This window comes from Taeniopygia guttata, chromosome 9 (genome assembly GCF_048771995.1).
Source record: "Taeniopygia guttata chromosome 9, bTaeGut7.mat, whole genome shotgun sequence".
In the NCBI taxonomy this organism is placed as follows: Eukaryota; Metazoa; Chordata; class Aves; order Passeriformes; family Estrildidae; genus Taeniopygia; species Taeniopygia guttata.
The window spans coordinates 7559103-7575925 of record NC_133034.1 but is presented as its reverse complement, the minus strand read 5'-3'; the positions used below and the strand labels follow the sequence as shown (position 1 = coordinate 7575925).

The window sequence follows — 16823 nt, the reverse complement described above, 5'->3', positions numbered from 1 at the left end:
ATAAGGCGTTTGTTCCGCATTGCTCTGGCAGTTCAAATGAGGTGAAGCACATGCAAAGAATCAGAGGAAGTGTATTTGTATTTACCACACCTGTTCGTTTGCCACCAAGCTGTGCTAGAGATTGTTACAGCTTCATTGGCTGGTTCATATCTTTATATTTGGATCTCTTTACTACAACAAATTAAAAATGGTTAGCTGAAGAGTACTGTACTCATGCAGCTCATTTTCTTTTTGCTTTGTTTATTGAAACGTCAAGGTATTTCATGAACCATTATCATAACAACCTCTCAGATTTTTGGTCTTATTGATTAATTAAAAATATAAAGTGACAGCTCTATGGCTGTAGTGATAGCTTGAAAATAAGAAATGCAGTATTTTTTTAACCAGGAAGGATGAAAAAGCTAACTGAATGCCTGATCATGTGCAAGTAATCTAAAACTGGCAGCAATTTGGAGAACTTCCTAACCCTTTTAAGGGTGGATTATGGATATTTTGGCATGTTTGCATTGGTTGTACAATGGCATTTAATGCAGTAGCTGTATGTTTTTACTATATTTTGGGGGACTACGTAAGTTCTTACAAGCTTGCGTGTAGTGATTTCAGTCTTTTCAGCCTTTCAAGAACTAGTTTTATTCTCGAGTTGAAGTCTCTATGAAAAACATTAGAGATTACTAAAGCAAAAGGCTCTGTGGGTTATGGAATTATGTCGCTTTGTTTCTGCCAAGCTGGTGGTGCATAATACGGGTGTTTTCTGATTCGTGGGGGAAATGAGTGCTCCCCAGGTTGAGAGTGAAATCAGTGTATTCATGCTATTGTACAAAGCTTCTACCTTTAGACTCTCACCTGAGGCTCAGGATTCCCATAGAGCTACAAGTAACACGCAGGTACCCCCAGCAGGTGATTAACAAGGTAGCAATAATTGTCACATAACTAATTGATCTCTAGACAAGCATGCCCAGATCCATACAGACACCCTGGTGCTGCCCTCCAAGGGTGAGTAGCCAGTGAAAGGACAGGAGCTCAGACTGTTCTGGGTTTGGACACCCAGACCTTGTGGGCTCTCAGCCACACCTCTGCAGCTGGGCTTGGGCACACTTCCACAGCTTTTGATGACCTCATTTTATAGACATACCTGGTAACATCTCTGAATCACAGCAATCTGAGAACCTGTTGGTGTGGAAAGGCTGCTCCAGGCAAGATTTTATTCTCCATGATGAGCTTTAATGTACATTTTGTCTATTCAGTGACCATCAGTGTCTCCATGTGTAGCGAGTTGTGACTGACCTCTGTTTTCTGCATAGTGGAATTTTCCTTATGTTCATAGAGCAAAACCTGTGCAAAGAAACATTCTTCATACACATGGCCCATCTGCCACTCATTTCAAAGTGAGTCTACTTACAAAACAGGTGTAATTAAAGAAATACTTTTAAAAATACCTGTCCTTACAGTTCATAGTAGTTTTGTAAACTTTTGCCAGAACATGAAAATTTCACAGGGATAGCTTTAGTAGGGTATCAGCAGCATATTTAATCTAAATGTATGGTTTGGGATAGATGCATGAAAATAATTTTCTAAAAATAAGAAATATAACTTAAAATTACAGATCCTAATCTCAGAAGGCTTTCTTCAATCTTGCTAAAACCAATCTTTTTCAGAGTAGGTTCACTAGAACACTGATTTGTTTCACTAAATTGATCCCTTTTTTTCTGCTCTAAGAAAATCTGCGTGGTGAATGGCTTAGAGAATTGTTGTTAACTCACACATTGAGAATTACTATTTTCTAGAAAGAGCATAATTGTGCATTTAACCAATTTCAAGATGGTTTTTTTATTTAGAGAGAACTTTACTTTTGCAGAAGAGCCCTGGCGGGACAGACTGCAAAGGAAACGGGGAGAGCTTCCTCCAGGTTGTTTTGCTTAGAAGTATTTTTCCCTTACAAGTCTTTCCCCTCCCTGTTGGCTCAAGGTCAACAGTGACTTTCCTGGCTTGCTTGAAGCACAGCAGTAATGAGAACACACTTCTGGAAATGTCTTTGTTGTCTGTTGCCCTTGGAACTTGTCCTTAAGGAGGGGGTTGTCCTTAAAAGCATGGAGGAGAGAAACATTCAGCCTTAGCTCAATTCCTTTTCCTTGGATTCACAGATTGTGGAATGGGAGGCTGCATGCATTTCTTGGGCTTTCTGCAGGTTTGTGCCCCTGTCCCCTGGCTCGCTGACCCTGCAGGGATGTCACAGGGCAGGGGACAGGACAGCTGAGCTGAGCTGCACCAGCCTTTGTGCTGCTCCTCAAGGTTTGCCCACCACAGTTTCTCCAGTGCTTGATGTTAATTAAGACTTTGGTACATTGTCTTGAAGATTAGTTAATGCTGTCACTGTTTTAGAGCTGATTGCTAATGAAATTAACAGACATTAATTGTTGTGCTCTGAAATGAAACAAAAATATGAAATTATGAACAATAATAGATATGAGCAATAAGAAATTAAATGAACACTAAATTAAATTAACAACAATATATTTCCATACCAGCTTGGTTTTTGCAAGCATCTTTCCTGAGCTATATTGCAAGATGGTACTAACTGGAGCTATCTGCAGTTCTACTCAGTTTTAAAAGTCTGCCATTTAATTAGAAATGGCTTAAGAGGCCCTAAAAATACATTTGAATTGTAGTAACATTCAGATACCTGTACCAAATATTGAGGGGTTTTTTTGTTGTTTTTCATTTCCATGTTCCCAAAGCAACAATATTTCAATTTACAAGGTCTGTTGTCAGCAGGATGAATTGTTGTTACCAATCTATCTTCCTACATAACATAATTTTCAAAAGCCTGCATTTTGCAAAATGGAAGTTGGTGCCTTATTTGGCTAAATGATAGTGTCATGGTTTGAAAGACAGGTGTCTGCCAAGGAAGGCGGGAGCCTCCCTTGGAATGGAAAATGTAAACCCCCTCCCTCTGAATTATTGTCCGTTTGAAATTAAGGGGTTGTTGGGCAAAGATATGAGGATAGGAATAACAGTTCTTTACTAGGGTGTATAACATAGCAAACAAACACCAACAGCTCTGGCACTGACACCGACCAGAACCAGGGTGTATAACACGGCACCACAAGCACAGCATTAACACCGACCAGAAACAGGGGTGTATAACACGGCAAACACCACAAACACAGCAGAGACACCGACCAGAACCAGGGGTGTATAACACGGCAAACACCACAAGCACAGCATTAACATCGACCAGAACCAGGGGTGTATAACACGGCACCACAAGCACAGCAGTGACACTGAGCAGAACCAGGGGTGTATAACACGGCACCACAAGCACAGCAGTGACACCGACCAGAACCAGGGGTGTATAACACGGCAAACCCCACAAGCACAGCAGTGACACCGAACAGAACCAGGGGTGTATAACACGGCAAACACCACAAACACAGCATTAACACCGACCAGAACCAGGGGTGTATAACACGGCAAACACCACAAGTACAGCATAAACATCGACCAGAACCAGGGGTGTATAACACGGCACCACAAGCACAGCATTAACACCGACCAGAACCAGGGGTGTATAACACGGCAAACACCACGAGTACAGCATTAACATCGACCAGAACCAGGGGTGTATAACACGGCAAACACCACAAGCGCAGCAGTGACACCAGAACCGCAGTCCCGGCCGCAGCCGCGCTCACCGCGGCGCTCCCTCGGGGCAGTTCCCGTCACGGCCGCCAGGGGCGCTGCTGCTCCTGTAGTGAAAATCTGTAAATATATGCAGTTGAAGTAACACTTTGAAATGTTGATTGAATTGTATTTAATTTTTTCGATTACCTGGATCCCCTTTATCAGGGAAAAAAACTGAGAATGTTCTCAAGAGTTCCTTATTCAAAGTCAAGCTCTTGAAACCCAGAGAGAGAAACCATTCACAGGGAACTATGTCTCAAAAGCAAGGTTTTGAACGTTCAATAGCAAACAAGCAATTATTTAAATAAGAAAACAAACACCTGCTCCTTAAAAGCCAAAGGCAAAGAGAATTCAACGCCCCCTGCCAGCCCCCAAGGCAGGCACACACTCCTGGGCAGACTGAGTCACTGAGTTTGTGACACAGAGGCTCCCAGATGAACAACACACTCCAGCTTACAGCATTCTCTTTAAATAGATGTGCTCTGACTGCCTCTTTACTGAACATGCCCTTTGTTGGTTTTGGGTTTTCTGTAGCATCCTCCTCCTTTCATCTCTTAGATTTTGAAAATATTTTTGACAGTGTGATGTATTAAAAAAAAATTCTGCATCCTGTAGGGGGGAATTTGTTTTTATTTTTTTAAACCTAATAAAATTGTAAAGGATCTTGTCAAGGTTGAGTTCTTTGTGTTGATCTAAAGAACTTTAGTTAAAAGCTTTTTGAAGTATGTGGCAACTGCATCAGCAATTTATATGGATGGGAGATCAGCTATATAATAAATAACTTGCTGCATATTTATGACTTCTGAAAACCTACTATTTTGTCCATTAACTAACTTTCTTTTAATTAAAAAAAGCCTCTAATTAAGCACGTGGTAATGTTATGGTGCGATTAAGGGAAGTTTCATTTGAGCTGGAATTCATTTATTTGCCAGCATTTTGACAATATACAATTTAACTCCATCTCTGACTCAAGCTCTCTGCATGGCAGTAATGTTATTAGTTTAATGATAGAGCTGCTGAGTTACAATTCAGTGAGTGTGCAATTACAGAGCCCCCTGAGCAGCCTGTCCTCCTCCCTGCTCTGCTGGCAGAGATTCCTGGGAGTGATGCCCTGGAGATGACACACATTGCACAGTTGTGGCTCACTTCAGCATCCCACAGTAACACATTCTGGGGAAGAGAGGCCTGTGCTCCCAAATGATTTCTGGAGGGAAGGATTGATCACTCCCCTCTACTCCATTGTATCAAGGTTTATCAGGGAAAGCTCAAGTCCTAAAATCTTGCCAGCAAAATCTCCCTCCACACCCTCAGCCATCATCTCCTGTGACTCAAGCTTTGCTTTGCTTTCTTCCTGCAGAGCTAGGGAAAGGGTATGGAGGCTCATTCTCCATCCAGCTCAGAATAGATGGGCACTGAATGCCATTTCATGCTCCTCTGAGCTGTCTCAGTGGCTCTCGAGTGCCCAGAGGGCAGCGAGGCCCTTGTAGGGGGTGGCAGGGCTGGTTTTCCTCCCTGCTGCACTCCCCAGTCTGGCTGTGCAGGCTCCTGCTGGAGGCACCTGCCTGCTCCTGGGAGCTCATGGCCAAAACCACAGAGGATGTGCTGCTCACACAGCTCCTCAAACTGCCCCTGCTGTCCAGAGTTCTGCTGTGAATGTGATTGTTTCAAGTCATACTGAAACGCTGATTTTGTGGTAAAGTACCCACATAGTAGAACTGTGAGCATTGTCTGAAATTTAGAAGTAATAGACATTCTCTTTTCACATGTTTTGGGATTGGACTGATTGTTGCACGATATGAGAGGGGAAAAAATTAATTTGACTCTCCTTCCAGGGTTTAATGTGAAACTTTGGTTTCCTAACCAATGATTGAAATAGTTGCCTTTAATGCTTCCTCGTGTGAAAAATCTGCAGCAAAAGCAGTTGAACATATGATCTCCAGTAATACCTGAAATATATCATTTTGACTTGGTTTGTGCTCATGCTGTTCTGCCTACTGTGTGAAAACAAGGAGAGATGACAAGATGACAATCTTTTTTTCCCTTTTTCTGAGCAAATAGGATAGTTTCTCCATATGTCTTTAAACTTAGCATTTTAAGTCCCATGTCTTTTTTCATCAAATGTTCAGTCCTCCTTTTTTGGTACACCTGAAATAGGCTGCAGCTTTGGTTGGTAAGGAAGGCAAGTGACTGTTCATAAGGGGTAAGAAAATGTCTTTCTAACAAAAACATCATGGAAACTTGTTTTAACTGAAGAAAGCCCAGTTTGTATATGTATATACATACATATATATTTATTTTTGTTTTAGGCATCATCCTTGATGTATATGTCTGTATTTGTATGTCTGTCTTTTGTTTTGCATGTGGTGGGCAGCTAATCTAAGATACGAACGTGGCCTTGCTGGTTGAGAGGAGCTGTGGGTTTGGGCTGGGATAAAGTTAATTCTGTTGCCTGCACAATGTCAAGGCCCTTTCTGCTTCTCACTCCACCACTGAGGAGACTTGGGGGTGCACAGGGATTGGAAGGAGACACAGCCAAGACAGCAACCCCAGCTGACCCCAGGGAATTTCTGTGTCATCGAGCTCAGTGTGTGAGGCTGGGGGAAGAAGAAGGAAGGGGGGAACTTTTGGAGGGAAGGTGTTTGTCTTCCCAAGAGATTGTCACACACCCTGCTGTCCTCAGGGTAGCTGAACACCTGCCTGCCTATGGGAATGAAGAACTAATTGCTTGTTCTGCTTTGCTTAAATGTTTTGCTTTACCTTTTATACTGTCTTTATCTCACACCACAAATTCAGTTCTACTCTTCTGATTCTCTCCCCCGTCTGACAGGGGCAGTGAGCAAGGGCTGTGTGGGGCTGAGTTGCTGGCAAGGGTTAAGCCATGACTGAGGGCATCTCAGATGATGGCAGGCCAGGGCAGAACCACCTAAGTCAGCATCCTCTGTGGCACTGAACTGTGTTCTGCTCTGCTTAGATAAAAACTCCGCAAATGAGTTTTGGGAGTGTATTCGCATTTTTGGTATGGAGGCTTTTTAAGTGTTACTTTGTAGGCTTATAAAAAGAGAAAGGGAGCCTGTAAGTAGTCACAGTTTTCCCCAAAGGCCTTGCAGAATAAGTGAGTTTGCCTTTTTGGAAGGTAGCTCTGATGAAGTTTAGTATTTTGCATGTGTACAAGATGGGTTTGGTTTTTTCTCTGGCACTACAGGCACATTTGACTGCTGGAACATGGTGTAATTACCAGCTAAACTCTGAACTCGGGCACTGAACAACACAACATTGCTGTTACATACCCTCTTTCTTTCTTGTCAGCTCTTCTGTCATATGACAGAATTGGGAAGAATTTACTGTTTGAGCACTCTTATTTTTCTGGACAGAACAATCTGCAACTGCAGATATTAAATGTTCCATTACATACCATGTATACTGAACACATAAGACATTTTATAATATATTTTGGAGTATACCCTTAGAATGTAGTTCATTATTAGAGCTAAACAATGACTTTGTTTCCCGTAAAGAGGTCTTTTGATAAGTCTGATTAAAAGAAAGAAAAAGAAAAGTTTTCTCTAAGTGAAAATAGTTGAAGTACTTGGAGTTCAGCATTGTGAAATCAGTAGGATTATTATTAATGTAGATGCAAACCAGTCAGTTTATCAAATGAAAGGAGCTCTTGGCATATCCTGTTTCATGTACTGACTGCACTTCCTGGTGTCACACAGTGGTGTGACAGCGCTCCTTCCCAAAAGGCTGTTCTCCTGTTAAAATCTTTGGATCATGGCATCTAGGAAGAAATTAATTACAAGTGATTACCTACAAGTACTTGTAGGTAGAAATGCTGTGTTGCAGGCTGTGTGTTGGTCCAAGTAACTGGATGGACGAAAAAAAATTAGAGTTTATGAAGTCCTTGTTTAACTCTCAGCACAGAAAAACCTTAATTTTTCTAGTTCTGCTCTCCACAGTTTGCATTAAATATCCTTTTTTCCCCAGTGAATTCAAGGAAACTCAAGCTGTTAACTTGAGGATGGTGTTTGTAGCATGGAGTTGGTCTCAAGCTAAATGCAGGCTCAAATTTGAAAAGCAGGCTCAACTTAGAGACAGGATATACACTAGCATTAATTCCTTAGAAAATCAGGTTCTTATAGTGGAAATTCTGCCTGACTCAGCTACATAGATATGAACAGACAGTTTGATTGATGACAATGTATTACTCCAAAGGTGAAAAACAAAGATATCTCCATCTGCACACACACTTCATTTTCATTTTTTGAGGGCTGGAGCTCTGCTGTGATAGAAAGATAAAAGAAATCCTCTTTTATGTCAAGGTTTAGGTGCCTTTACACCCAGATTGAAGAGAGAGGACTCTATATTAGTCCTGAATAGTTTGTTTGGTTTTTTTTTAGTCTTTCTCTAAACAAATTAACATAATCATGTTTGATTTCTTTTTTTTTTTTTAGTTGCACTGTGTTTTCTCTGTGCTGATATGGTAGTGGCACATTTCCAAATTGGCTCATCTTGATATCATTCAAAATTCACATGCTTCCTGAATAAAAGCTCTCCTCAGTGTTCCTCATCCTTGTTCTTCCATGTCCTGCTGTACTGGTGTCATAATTCAACCCCAGCTGATGCCTGAGCCCCACACAGCTCACTCCCTTGTCAGATGTGGGGGGATAATGGGAAGAGTAAAAGGGCCAAAATTCAGGAGCTGAGATCAAGACAGTTCAACAGGTAAAGCAAAGCAAAACAAGGAATGCATTCATGGCTTCCCCTGGGTGCAGTGCTCAGCCATCCCCAGGACAGCAGGGCTCCAGCAGGGTAAGGGTGAGTGGGACAGCACCACCATCACTGGGAACATTCCCTCCTCCCCCAGCTTTTCCAGGATCAGCTGTCCCAGCTGTGTCTGCCCCAGTCCTTTTGCACCCCCACCCCACTCACTGCTGGGCTGAGCAGCAGAAGAGCCCTGCCTGTGTAGTCCCTGCTCAGCAGTAACAAAAACAGCCCTACAGCCCTGAACAAGCTACTCTGAAGAAAATTAACTCTATCCCAGCCAAAACCAGCACAACTTGTGGGAGCAGCTGTTACTATAATACCACCTTCTCCCCCAGCTGGCAGGCAGATGGGCTAATCCACAAAGAGCCACTATTTGTTCATGGATCAATTTTCAGAGTCTAAAGTGAACAACTGACAACCTTTCCAAAGATGCTGAACATGTCTGTGCCTGGGCAATGTTTCACAAAACAAGAAAAGTCTTTCAAGGCTTTTAAATATTCACTTTCTGTCTCTCTCAGAACAGGAAGAAAGACCACAGTAATTTTTTTAAAAATTAGGAGGTTGTTTTGTGTACCCAAATATGCAAGTGCTCTGCCTTTTTAAATTTAATTCTATTTTCCAAGAGAGAAAATATTACAAAAAGAAAAAGAAGGACTTTTCTCTCCTAGACAGCAGCAACTGCAGTAGTTTAAGTATTTTATGAATTTGGCAAGGATTGTGCCTGATCAGAAGACTGATATGCTTTCTTGTATTGAGCTATGATGTCTTTGAGTTTTTTGGTTTTCCTGCTGACATTCCTGCTCTTTATTTAAATATTTGGACTTTATAGCCTGTTGAGTCACTATATCCTTGCTATTTAAAATAAGATGTAAAACATTTTATCCTTTTTTTTTTTCAGTTTGTAGAAAACCACAAGATGGGCTAGAAGTAACCTTGTTCTTTCAGAGTTTAGTTAGCAGTGGGATGTATGCCTGAGTATACCTGACACTGTATAAACTGCACATAAACCATCATAGGAAAAAGCTCTTTTGGAGGGCAGCTTGTTACTTTATGAATCCTATTTTAAATCAATCATGAAAGATTGGAAGATAAGTGAATTATTTCTGAGTGTGTCAGATGAGATGATTTGTTTTCTTTGTCTGCTCATCCCTGAGTTTCTCTTGCAGAAGTCAGCCAGTGAACTGTGTCTCCCCTGCCAAGCAATAAGCCAGAGCAGAATCTGGCTGCAGCCCGTGTTGTTTTCCCTCACTGAGGTGGTACCTCTCTGTAAGCCTCGTGCATCATCCCAGGTAGGGCTGTTCAGAGACACTATTAAAAGTGGCTTGCTGCCCTGTAGGGCCACTCTTTTCACTTCACAGCCCAGGACGTCCCAGGAATTGCAGCAGCTTTGACAGAGCAGTGGAAGTGCTCTCCTGGCCCCTGCCCATTGTGTGCTTTTCACCTTTGTTCACCATCTGTCCTTGCTGGGGCTGACGCTGCCATCTGAGGCTGCCTCCCCCATGCTCTGATGAGCTGCTTATGGCACCCACAAAAAACCCCCTCCCTAACCCAGAGACAAACAGGGGCCTTTGTAAGGCACACACTTCCCTAACCCCATGGTGCTTTTGTGTGTGCACCCTTCCCAACAGCCTTTTGTGTGTTCAGAGCCCAGATGGTTGCCTGCAGACACAGCCTTTAGCAAAAGAATCATATTCTAATTGTCTAATGGACAATAAACAGTACTGACTTCGCTTCTGAGGTGAATTGGATGTCTTCAAGTGGAAGAAACAAGATCTCCTGGGGAAAATTGCTGAAGATATGTATCACTGTAAATCTCAAACTGGGGAGGGAGGGAAGCTGAATAAATTAAAATTCCTTATTGGGTTTGCTGAGGAAACAAGCACTGCAGAAATTGAAGATTAAGCCCTAGAAAATATAGAATTAGTATCGTGTCTCTTATATCCTGCCTTCTAGATTATTGCAGCTAAGTAACTAATACAGCCTTTTAATCTATGTTCTGAATTCACATGGGCCATATTTGATACCTGGAATGCTTAGCAGTTTAATTTTACTGAAACAAAATTATTCTGAGAAGACTTTACAGTTGCTAGAGCACTCCCAGAAATTTCCAGTGGCAACAACTGAAAACCTTTGAGGCTCTCTTCCCTCTCTTCTGCCCTTCAAATAAAGGAACAGAAAAATGTGACACATCCTGGAGTTTCAGATGTTGGTAGTCAGTCTGAGCAAAAAAAGTCCATACTGATATTAGTCAGGCTTATATGTTAACTTTGAGTAAGTATTCTAGGGTTGGAAAACAAACTTGTAGGGTTTTATGTTGCGTTTGATTTTTTTTAGTTGTTTTTTAACGGGATGAAAAAATGTGTTAATGTAAATTTTTTTAGCTCCCCAAGGCATGTTCCTAGGACATGTTTTTCTAATACCTAAACCGAGATTTTCAATCTTTCTAGAAGTAGTAATTATCACCTGACTTTTTAACATACAAAGTAAGATTATGAAACAGTAAAAGGCTTAGGTGTACTAATGGTTCCAGAATATTATATATACAAGTATATTTTAAAAACCCTCTAAATCAAACGTGATTGTCTGGAATGTGCTGAGGAACAGCAAAAGTGTATTTTTATAGGAAGGATTTGAATAAATCCATCTTTGATACAGCTTCCATAAGTTTTGGAAAATGCAGGATTTTTCTTCCAGAAGGAAGGCAGAATGCAGGATAAACTGTGGCACTTCAGAAAAAAAGGATCTTTTGTGGACCTACCTCTTCATTTGTTTGACAATTATATGTTGAAATCTCATGGAAGTTACCCACTAAGCGGCTTAGGAAAGCAGTTTTGAAACAAAAGCAGTCTGTTTCAGTTTAAAATTTTCTGGGCATTATGTATGAGAAATATGTTAGTATTATTTACATTTCCAGAAATACATTGTGGGGAAATCTGGGTGACAGACCTACCCACATGAGCTCATGACAGGATTTGAAAAAGCAGCTGATGAGCTACAATTGCAGCTATGATTCTGCACACCCAAATTTCCTCTTATCCAAAGTATGCACCTTGTGTCTTTCCATAACTAATTATTTTGGGATGTTGCATTCACATTAAAAGAAAAAAGGAGAGAAAGACCATTGCAGCCACTTCTTGCTAACTATCAACTCAAAACTTTCCTGTGGGAAAAGGAAAAAACTATTCTTTCACTGGCTCAATGGACAAGAACCAATATTATCAATAACAGAAGTATCAACAACATCTGAGTTTGCCTCATGTGTGTAGTAGCTGAGGTAAGAAAATGAATGCACAGGGACCAAATGTAGCCAGGGAGGTTGGATCAGCCATGATTTAATTTAAATCAAGGTGAGATGCTATTGATGTATCAAAGAGACTTAAATGAGCTAATGAGGACCCACTTTCACCCCAAGCTTGTCAGTATGTCCTGTCCTTTAGCAAAACAACCACATTATGTTCCAGTGTCAGCAGTCTTTTATACTGCCCTGGGTTTAGGTGTTGTTGTATCAGCCATTGTCCCAGAGTCTGTATCCATCTCTTCTAACTAAAAAATCTGTGTTTAATTTTTCTCTTGACATCCACATTCCTGCAGTTGCATGTCATTCCTGCAATGTACTGAAGGCAGCGTGATGCAGTAATACCACTTGAAATTAAAGCTAGTGCAAGATATGATTGCAGTTATTATTAGAGTTCAAAGCAGAGACCACAGAGCCTGGGATGTGAATTAGCCACCAGTCAGGTTCTGATGGGCTTTGTGGCACTCTAATGACTTAAAGGGTCTGATGTAGTTTCAAAGCAAGTTTTAAGCAAATGCCTGTATGACCTGGACTGCAGCAGCCAGCTGGAGGAGCCAGCGGGAGGCACAGGCTCTCTGGGCTTCCCAAACAGGAACTGCCACTTCAGAGACCATTCTCAGACAGAGACTTCTGTGTTTGAATTTAACCACTGGAATTTGCTCCTTAGGTTATGCAGAACCCAAAATAAGTAAGAAGAATGAGTTTTGGATTGTTTTCAGTACTATAATAATGATTTCCATTGTTTATCAAGTGACTCTGTCGCATCCTCTGAGATATCCCTACCCTGTTAACTGCTGGCCCAGGCCAAGGAGTCATTACAATATTTAGGGGAAAACCCTTCCCTAAAAAACTCGTACTCTCTTGTTTCTGTGTTGGTGGAAACTTATGGTTGTCTTTGTCCAACAAAATTTTGCCTGAGAGAAAAACTTGAATACCAGCTCCATAGAGAAAGAAACCAGCTCATGATCCTTGAGACCATGAGCTCTGGTGGAGATAACAGGAAAATTAAGGGGAAGTTGAACTGCTTTCTTCTTACCTGGGAGTATTGTGTATGTATAGTCTGATTTTTTTCCCCTCTTTTCTGATGTGTTTGGGAAAGGGACTTGACTGTGTTATATGAAGTACATGGTAAACTTTGGAAACACATCTGAGAGTACAGGTAGCTCTGCTTTTGAATAGATGGACTTCTGACATTTTAAAATACTCTATTTTTGAATTATTAGGTATTTCTGAATGCCATCCTTATTTGTCAAATGCGGTATGCAGGATCTTTATCCTCAGTTAAGAATCTTTGAACTAAGGAAACATTTAGGCAAGTGCTGATTTCCTAATCTCTGTGGGGTTTTGTCGCTTGCTTGTAGGGGGATGAACTCTAAGAAGGTAAATTCTAACTTCTGCCCAATGGCCTAGGGAAGCAGATCTGGGTTCCAGCAGCAATTTGTCAGTTCATTAAGAGATGCAGTATCCTGGCTTCTTGGGTAATGGTTTTGCTAGGTCCAAGGAGCAGTGGTAAGGTCTGACTTCATGGCTACCAGGATATGGCCAGGTCAGAATGGAAGCACCCAGGTAGAGAAGCTCTGTCTAGACAGTGTTTAGAATGGCTGGAGCAAGGCAGAGGCTGCTGTGCTTCTCTGGGTACTTTCATACAAATGTCCAGCATTCATGGAAGCAGAGCTTTAGGACTGGAGTACTCTTAAAGTTTAAATATCTTGTATGAGAATTTTGTGGACTTTAGACTACTATAGTTAAGGTCACATCTTCATATGTGGATATGTAAAATGCATGGAAATATAGATTTTCATAAAAACTTTCAACTTTGGCTCCTCTGTAGTATTGCTGTACTTAAGAGGGTTGATAGAAATAATATGCATTACTTAAGCTCTATAAATGGAAATTATGGTGCAATGAAATACTGTTCTTTACAATCCATAAACCTCAGATGTGTATTTGTTTTGTCTTATGGATTTCTAGGGCTTTGTCCACACTGTCCATCAACTTATAAACTTTTCTCTGTGGCCTCCCTCAACTCTCCCCTCTGCCTTTATGTAGAGGTCACCCACAACTCCAGTCTGGAAGGAGGAGGAATCCCAGGGATGTAGATACACAACATACAGCAGTGCCTAAACAGCCTTTTGCTGCAAGTTCCTCCTGCCTGTGCTGGGAGACAGCTCTGTCTGGAAAGTTGGGCAGCTGCAGGGCAGCCTGGAATGTCAGCAGGGGAGCTCAGCCTGCTACTAAAAAACAGAGCAGATGCAGCCACCCCAAGTACAGGAGTGCCCAGAAACCAGGTGGGTAAAATATTAGTGATCTGATGAGTTATTTAGATGGACCACAGGATCAGGACTCAGTACTTTCATGTGTGAGTGTAGGAAATGTTTCCTAATTGCTTCTGAGTGGAGTTGAGGGTGTAGGAAGTTCACCATGCAATAATGTGGAACTTACCTCGAAGGTGAGTGTGTAGGGAAAGAATGAATTTGGGCAGTTACGTTTTTTTGGCCTGTTTGCTATCAGATGCCAAGATGCAGCTTCAAATGATGAGTCTCGTGTGAGACACAAGTAGAAAGCAGTTTACCATCTTCTTGATCTAAACTGACTTTCTTTTCCCCTGCTTTTTCTTAACTGCACTTACTGGGCAACAGTGAACAACTTTTGCTCTCAACTCTCTGCCCATCAATTCCAAGTGACTGGAGAGGCAGAAGATTTCTCACCTGGCCCTCACCACCTAACCATGGTGTTTGTTAGTCAAGCATCAAGTGTGTTATTCTCAAGATTTCCTTTCTGACTGTGATTTTTATTTTGTGAGGTAATGTGTGGAAGATTTTGGGGAATGTGAGTAATGCATAGTGCTTATGACACAGCCTGGGTTCTGCCCTTTGTGATGCACAGCTCCAGGAACTGTACCAAATGGTTCATTTTGTTGACTTTGTGTCAGAGAGTTTATCTTGAAAGGTTTGTAATGTTACACAAACATGTGCCTCTTCCTCCTCTCCCCAGGTATTTTATGGGATCAGCTCAAAAGAATGGGCTGTATCTGTACCATGCTCAAGTGTGTTTTAAAATCACGTTAATGTTTTAACAGGTGATTGTTTCTTAGTCTTTTACATTCTCCTCTATATACACATAGCATGTTGTAGCCCTCATTAATCAAAATGACATTTTCTGCACCCTCAAGTGTTTCCACATTTGCACATGAAGCGTGTTCCCAAAACTCTGTGCTGCCTGATTGATCTCTGCATTGTGCACTTTTCAGACCTATGTGTCTAAAGCTGGCTGAAAAGATACAAAGCTTAACTTCTATGTGATTTCTTTAATCTCCTTTTGTAGAATTAGTATTACAAACCATGTAGACAGTCTTTCCAACTTCGCTTTTTGCATCAAGCTTGGCACAGGCACAAAGGACCACATCCCATCTTACACTGGGAAATGCACTGCTGGCTGCCAAAAGAAGTGTGAGGAGACACTGCTGTTTTGGGAAAGGGTGTAAGAGAAATAAGGCTGTTAAAAACTGAGGAAAGCCAAACATCCTCCAAGGCACAGACTTGCCCCACTGACTGTTCAGACATGGCTCATTCTAGGGCTCCTCTTCCCAGTGAGTGCCACAGAACAGACATTAGCTGGTGGCCACATCCAAGAGGAGGATTTACATTCAGTAACTTGTCTGCTGCTAAGAGCACAGATGACTACTCATGTCCATGTATGTATATATAAACCAGACAAAGACTGCCTGAGGGAATGGGAAGCAGCAGAAAGCCTTTCCTAGGCATAAAGAACTGTGGAGTAAATAGAAAACTCACATTCATCCTGTGTTTTCTACTTACTCTACATCCCAAAGGCTGTGGGGATGGGTCTCTGCAGGGCCTGGAGAGAAACTGGAGTTTAATACTCTCTTTAAAATATTTCATTTGGGTTCAGGAGTGTCTGACCCCTGGGGGCACCACTAGGTCCCCACAGAAGAGGTGCTGCCATTGTCCGACACTTTTTCTGCCCACATGGCAAGTGAGAAACACAGCCAGTGTTACAGCAACTCATATGGAGGATTTATTGACTGAAGACTCTCAAAGAATTTGCAGAATTTCCTTTCAATTTTTTTTATGGTCTGAGCATGGATATTTCTCTTGTCTGGCTCAGTTCTTTCCTAAAAGCTTGTCTGGACATTTTAGTAAAAGAAATAAAAATACTATAAAAATAAGCATCAGCATGAAAATGGGGGGGGGGGGGGGGGAGGATTTTGTCCTCTCCATTGCCAGAAGTATAGAGTGTAGGTAGAACGGCAGAATTTGAGAAAAAATACTTACTAACCAGTTTTCCTCGCATTTCTGAATTTTTATTTTCTTGTCCTAGAAGAGACAGTTATTTTATGTCATCTTCCAGGTCTAAGGTCTCTCTAAGAGAAGATAATCTAGTTTAGAGGTGAAAAATGCACAGCTTGAGCAGAAGCAGCATGTAACATTTCTTGTCTTGAGTCCCGACCCAAGTACTGCATACATGAGAGAATACATGTGTGTCAACCGATGCTGGTGTTCCTAGGGGGCAGAGGGGAGGGAGGGCGATTTAGGGCTGAGCTTATTAGGGTTAGAAAACACAGCTTTTCAGGTAGTTATTTACTGATATTAATAAGCAGTGATCGAAGCACTTGCCTTATGACTATTTTGTAACCTGCACTGGTTTGACAGGACTTGCCTTGCCTGTAGCCTTCTAGAAGACGTGAAGCTCACCTAAGAGTGTGGGGCTGGTTTTGGCAGCCAAAAGTATAATTAGAGTTTCACCCGCACGTATCTGGCTTCCAGAGCCCGGATAACGCAAAGCTCCCGGCAGCCCCAAGGACGCGTGTGCTGAGTTTTCACGGCGGTGCCCGACGCGCGGCACTAATCCCGCGTGCGATCCCGCCCCGCCCGGCTCCGGCTCCGGCTCCGGCTCGGCTCTGCCTCGCACGCCATGGGCCGCCCGCAGGGACTCGCCAGCGGGACTTTGGGCGCCTCCCTGTTGCTTCCCCTCGCGAGCGGCACGCCGGAAGATGTTGCTGTCCCTTGCCGGAGGTGCGAAGCCGCTGGCTGTGGCCCGTAGGGCGGCGGCGAGACGCGGT

At 42.1% G+C, this 16823-nt stretch overlaps 1 protein-coding gene across 3 annotated transcripts in view; it reads left to right on the top strand.

Moving 5' to 3' along the window:
- The window catches only part of SPSB4 (splA/ryanodine receptor domain and SOCS box containing 4), a 158429-nt gene that overhangs the window by 61155 nt on the left and 80451 nt on the right, over window positions 1-16823 (top strand). The window contains exon 1 of one of the 3 annotated variants that reach the window (XM_030280532.4): window positions 16629-16776. The exons of the other annotated variants lie outside the window; for them this stretch is intronic. The gene's annotated coding sequence lies outside the window, so the exon portion shown is untranslated. Of the gene's footprint in view, window positions 1-16628; window positions 16777-16823 lie in introns of those variants that run through there. 3 annotated transcript variants of the gene reach the window in all.